The sequence below is a fragment of the Bison bison genome, unplaced genomic scaffold (genome assembly GCF_000754665.1).
Source record: "Bison bison bison isolate TAMUID 2011002044 unplaced genomic scaffold, Bison_UMD1.0 scf7180017864314, whole genome shotgun sequence".
In the NCBI taxonomy this organism is placed as follows: Eukaryota; Metazoa; Chordata; class Mammalia; order Artiodactyla; family Bovidae; genus Bison; species Bison bison.
In genome coordinates this window covers 2,977,789-2,983,841 of record NW_011494886.1, presented here as the reverse complement: position 1 = coordinate 2,983,841, position 6,053 = coordinate 2,977,789, and the positions used below count along the sequence as shown (strand labels likewise).

The window sequence follows — 6,053 nt, the reverse complement described above, 5'->3', positions numbered from 1 at the left end:
AGTCATCTGTGTGCATTTGCATTATTGCAGATTCTTCCATCTGTATTGCACTTTTTAAAACTTGGTATTTAATAAATACTTTCCCTGTCTGGCATATGTTATTCCTTGTATTATTGAAATGTCAGGTTATCTGCTTGGTTTGTGAATGCATTATTTTGACATACATTGGGTTGAACTTTTTGGCCAACTCAATATTTTCTTTCATATTCTCCAACTTGTTGACTCTTTATTTTTTTCCTCTATATTCCTTTCAACCTCTAAGATGCCTTTGCATGACATTTTTAAAAGCTACTTAGGGTGATTTCATGTGCAGTCAGAGTTGAGAAACAATGCAAAGAACTTTTACCGGTAGCTCACTGGGAACCTGTGGGACTGGCATGTAAGTCTTCATCCTGTTAATGTTTGTTTTTGCTGATAAAATACACAAGTAGATTGAAAAAGCTCCAGTAATAATAGATGCAGAGTAAGGAGGCTTTCTTTCGTAGGCCTTCTGAAGTAATGCTTCTCAACTTCAGATGCCATTAGAGTCATCTGAGGACCTTCTAAAGTTCCCAATTCCCAGTCCTCACTCTAGACCAATTAAGTTAGAATCTCTGGGGGGTTGGGGGAAATCCTCCTGAGATGATTCCAGTGAATAGCCAAGTTTGGGAAACATCATTATAAAGATATTTATTACCCCAAATCATAAATTAGTACATATTTGGTTTTAATTAACAGTTAAACTGACTTTTTTAGCTCCTGTTTATCAACTTTCAGAACCAACAGCATCAGTGGGTCTTGAAACATGAACCCCAGCCATCAGCATCAGCATCACCTGGTGTACTTACTAGAAATGAAAATTTGGGGGCCCTACCCCAGACCTAAAAAAAAAAAAAAAAGAAGAAACTCTGATGTCTTTTTAAATAAGCCTTTCATGTGGCTTGGTTCATGGTCAAACTTGGGAACCATGAATCTATATATAGCATTGCAGACCGGTGAACTCTGCGGTGTTTGACTGTGATGTACTACTTGTATTTACTTTTAACAGTCCAAACTCAGATTACTTGTGTTTCTTGGGTTTGGATGCAAGTTTTTTGCTAACATGTCTTCTCCAATATGCCCCAGAAAGCCAGTGATCACTTGCTGTATTTTAATAAAGTTTGCAGTTCTCCAGATTACAGCTTGGGAGGAAAACTATATGTGATAGCTAAATCCACAGTTGTGATATAATCATTCCTATGCTGCTGCTGCTGCTGCTAAGTCGCTTCAGTCGTGTCCAACTCTGTGCGACTCCATAGACTGCAGCCCACCAGGCTCCCCCATCCCTGGGATTCTCCAGGCAAGAATACTGGAGTGGGGTGCCATTTCCTCCTCCAATGCGTGAAAATGAAGTCGATTAGCAAAACCATTTGGATTAGCAGAATTTAATAATAATTTACTGTTTGCTAAGCACTAGGCACTGTTTTAGCCACATGATTTCATGACACCGTAAGAACTGGACATGACTAAGTGACTGAGCAACAACACCACTATTAATATTATCCTTATTTTGCAGATGAGGAAATGTGGCTCAAGGAGGTAAGCCCTCTATCAAGGTCACATAACTTGGGAATGGTGGCACTCAATGGGAACCTAGGCAGTCTTTTTTCAAAACCTATGCTATGCTGCCCTCTTTTTTTTTTTTTTTCCATTCCAGTTTTTATTTATTTATTTATTTTTTAAATTTTATTTTATTTTTGCTGCCCTCTTACAGTGTGTATGGTATGGAAGCACGATAATGATAAGAGCTGTTCTCTATTGATCCATTCCTGTGGCTGGTGCTGTGCTAAGCTACAGTAGCCCCTTACCACATTTAGCTCTCACAGTTAACCTATGAATTTAGTATATTTAAATACCATCCCACTCTTCTTTATAGATGAGGAAATTGAGCTCTAGAGGTGGAATAAGTTACCCAATGTTAGAATGCTTATAAGAAGTAAAGCCCAGGACTTGAAGCTCTTTTTTAAAACAATTATTTGACTTCTACTAACTTAAGAAATAACTAATATAGCATGGTGGCTAAGGGTGCAAGTGTTGGCGTCAGAAAACTTGTATTCATGTGCTAACTCTGTGGCTTGGGCTGTGTCCTTTGGTCAAGTTAGTTTCTCCCATAGAGGTATTACCTTTCTTATAGGGTTGTGAGGATTATGTGAGATAAATGGACGTAAATATGCTAAGAACAGGACCTGATTCACAAGCATTCTATAATGACTGCCAGTTCGGGGGTGTTTAATGCACTAGTCCCTCTGTATTTCTAGATTTTTAAAGACATTCGATAGTGCATTTATATTTTTCTCAATATTTGGATCCAGTGTTTTAAATTTAAATATGTTTTAAGGTGGAAATGAAACATGTTGAGCGTATTATTTGAAAATAACTACATGCTGTTTAAAAATAAGTTTGTTATTTAGTCACTAAGTTGTGTCCGACTCTCTGCGACCCCATGGACTGTAGCCTGCCAGGCTTCTCTGTCTGTGGGATTTCCCAGGCAAGAATACTAGAGTGGGTTGCCATTTCCTTCTCCAGGTGGTCTTCTTGACCCAGGAATCACACCCAGGTCTCCTGCCTTAGCAGGCAGATTCTTTACCACTAGCACTATTGGGAAGCCCAATATTACCAATAAATGCATAATACACAGTTTTTGGAAAATCATTGTGTAACATGAAAGAAACCAATAGAATATTATATAGCTATTTTTCTTATTAACATGAGAAATAATTTATATACAATAAAATACATCCATACATATGTTTAAAGACAACAATTCATTGACTTTGGCAGTTGTGTATACACACAGCACTATCAGCACAATTAAGACCATTTCCTGCATCTCCAGAAGAGTCTTCTGTCTCTCTGCAGTGCATCTCTCCCTTTGCTCCAGCTTTAGGCAACCACTGATCTGCTTTTGATCATCATAGATCTGTTTGCATTTTATATAAATGAAATCACACACACTGTAACATTTTGTACCTGGCTTCTTTCACTCATCCTAATTGAGATTCATCCATGTTGTGTGTGTCAGTTTCTTCCTTTTTAATTCTGAGTAGTATTCCATTGTATATATATTTACCCATTCACCTGTCAATAGCCATTTTGGTGGTTTGCAATTCTTCTGCTGTTGTGAATATGGCTGCTGTGAGCATTCATATATAAGGCTTTGTATGAGCAAATTTTTTATTCTCGGGAAAATACCTTAGACATGGAATGTCTTGGTGAATATTTACCTTTTACAGAAACTACCAATTGGTGTGTCTGAAGTGGTTGTGTTACCTTTCATTTCAGCAGCAATATATGGGCGTTCCATTTGCTCCACATCCTTCCACATTTGGTACTGGCGATTTTTAAACTTTTACCCATCCCAGTGTGAAATGTGTGCATTGTGGTATGCAACTCTCTAGAGCCTACTCCTATGCATCTTTCCATGTGCTTATTGATTGTTCATATATCTGATGGGAAGTATTCGAAGTCCTTTGCCATTTAAAAATTTAGGTGGGTTTTTTTTCTTATTGAATTATGAGTTGTTTTTTTAAAATTCTGGATGCAAAGTTCTTTGTCACGTATTGCAAGATTGTAGCCATTTAAAAACAATGTTTTGTAACCAGTAACATTAGTTAGGTGCTTAAAAATAATAATGATCTCTGGCTGTGCCTCGGAGCAGTTGGGAGAGCAAACTGCTAAACTGAGAAATCTGTCAAGCCACGTCTATATTTTGTGCACTTGGAGTCCTGCTACCAAAGAGCCCATAACATAAAATATTACTCCTAAAGACCAACAGAGATAATATAGTATAAAATAAATAAAACAAAAATGTCTCTGCGACATATATCTTTGCTGATGATAGTCTGTGATCAGGGAAACTTTGAGCCATTTTGTATTATTGGGCATATCTTTCAAAGTGTTCAAGTTACCAATAAAGCATTCTTAGGATAATAATCATAAGCTAGACATACATATTAAACTGGGCTGATAAACTAGTAGGATGCTGGGCTTTCTGTTTGGCTTTGATCCTGAATCCTGGGCCACGAAATGGGCGGGGCTAGAGGGCGAATGAGATTGAGCTGACCGACAGTCACCTCGGGCAGCGCATGCGCCCGCAGTCCCCTCCCGTCTGGAAGGTGTGTTGGCGTTGCTGTGGTAACCGCTGTAAACGGAGAACTGGGACTGATGCTGTGACTGCGAAAGCCGAAAGCCGAGAGCCCGTGGAGTACCTTAGGTAAGCCTGGCAGTTCCCACAACCTCCCCTTCAAATCTGTTAGTGAGTCAGGGCGCAGTGAGCTCTATTTGGACGTCTCTTAAACTGAACTAGTGTTTTCCGGACTTCGTTGAAACATATTCCTTATCCTGTCTGTGGATCAGTTTGCTAAACATTTGAAGTGACAGCATTCGCAGGAATGGGGTTCCACACTGTAGATACAAAGTGGACACGGTTCCTGCCTGCAAAAGCTCATAATCTAACTAGGGAGGAAGACAGGACAGCTGGAGTCTGAGTTAGACCCGGCTGAGCCAAAAGCCAGGGGGGTGGGGTGGTTGGTGGGAAAGTGCCTGGGTTCTCAGTCAACAAGACACCCCATCCCACACTAAGCGGTGTGACACTTGGCAGGTTGACCTTCTACACTTTAGTTTCCTCATCTAGGCAGGGAAGGTGGTGGTACTTACTTCATGGGGTTCCTGTTACAATTAAATAGGATAATACAGGTCAAGTATGTAGCACATGCAAGATACAGTAGGATATAGTAGCATGCAAGTCGGCAGCATGTCCAGGCAACCGCTGAGTTGTCCCAGTTGGCTACTGACTAAAACTTTCTGGAAGGAGGAGGGGCTGAGGAGCGTTCAGGGAGGGGGAAGGTGACAGGAGATAAGCTGCAGACTTTACAGTGAAGGCCTTTGTGCCACGCCAAGGAATCTGAGTTCTTATTCTGCGGCAATGAGGAACCACAAAGTTTTAAACAAGAAGAGTGGCACACTAAAAGCTGAGTTTTAGACATATAAGAGGCAGTGTAGAAACGGACCAGAGAAAGAGAATGGGGCTGTGGTAATGGCAGAGGTGAGACAGGATGGGGACCAGAACTAGGATGGTGACAGTAGGACTAGAAGGCAGAGAATGGATACAAAAGGCAGAACTGGACACTGGGCAACAGCACTTGGAACTCAATTGCATGAGCTGGGTGAGAGGAAAGAATTCAAAGAGTAACTGCTTTGCTTTCTCATCTGTAAAATGTACCTAACTCATGGAGTTTTGAGAAATACGTGAAACAGTAAACAGTATGTGTAAGATCCTCAGAACTGTGCTTGACACATGGTAAACATTAAAAAACAAAACAACAACAAAAAAACCCACAAGCTATTATTCTATCCACAGTTGTATTTCACACTATAAAGTAAAAACTGAGTGTCTGTTTTTATGCAGGAATCTATGACTCTCAACGTGAGCAGCTCTGGCACACAGTTCCTGAGAGTGGGGACTGACTCTGGAAATCTAGGAAATGAATCTGAGTAATGTCACCTTGGGGAGCTCTCTGTCTGGCTTCTAGCCAACTTCCTTCTAGCAACACATACTCTGTGTACTGTACACATCACTGTGTACTGTAATTTTCTTTTTTCTTTATACTTCTTCAGGGTTGACTCAAAACTTCACAGTCTACCTAGTGAGTTGGTTAACAGGATTAGCCATAGGCTGGAACAGTGAGTGTGAGTCTAATGAAAATAGATGTAAGATAGTTCTACAAATAGACTCCCAAACCTAGCTAGTTTAGTTGTATAAGATAGGACATGGTTCAGTTCAGTTCAGTCACTCAGTCGTGTCTGACTCTTTGCGACCCCATGAATCGCAGCATGCCAGGCCTCCCTGTCCATCAACTCCCAGAGTTCACCCAAACTCATGTCCATTGAGTCAGTGATGCCATCCAGCCATCTCATCCTCTGTCGTCCCCTTCTCCTCCTGCCCCCAAACCCTCCCAGCATCAGAGTCTTTTCCAATGAGTCAACTCTTCACATGAGGTGGCCAAAGTATTGGAGTTTCAGCTTTAGCATCAGTC

The 6,053-nt window shown here is 40.6% G+C and overlaps 1 protein-coding gene across 1 annotated transcript in view; it reads left to right on the top strand.

Annotated features, from left to right (window-relative positions):
• Positions 1 to 4,207: 4,207 nt before the first annotated feature.
• The window catches only part of CFAP44 (cilia and flagella associated protein 44), a 113,693-nt gene continuing 111,847 nt past the window's right edge, over positions 4,208 to 6,053 (top strand). Inside the window, exon 1 of the mRNA XM_010852770.1 lies at positions 4,208 to 4,231. The gene's annotated coding sequence lies outside the window, so the exon portion shown is untranslated. The remainder of the gene's footprint in view (positions 4,232 to 6,053) is intronic.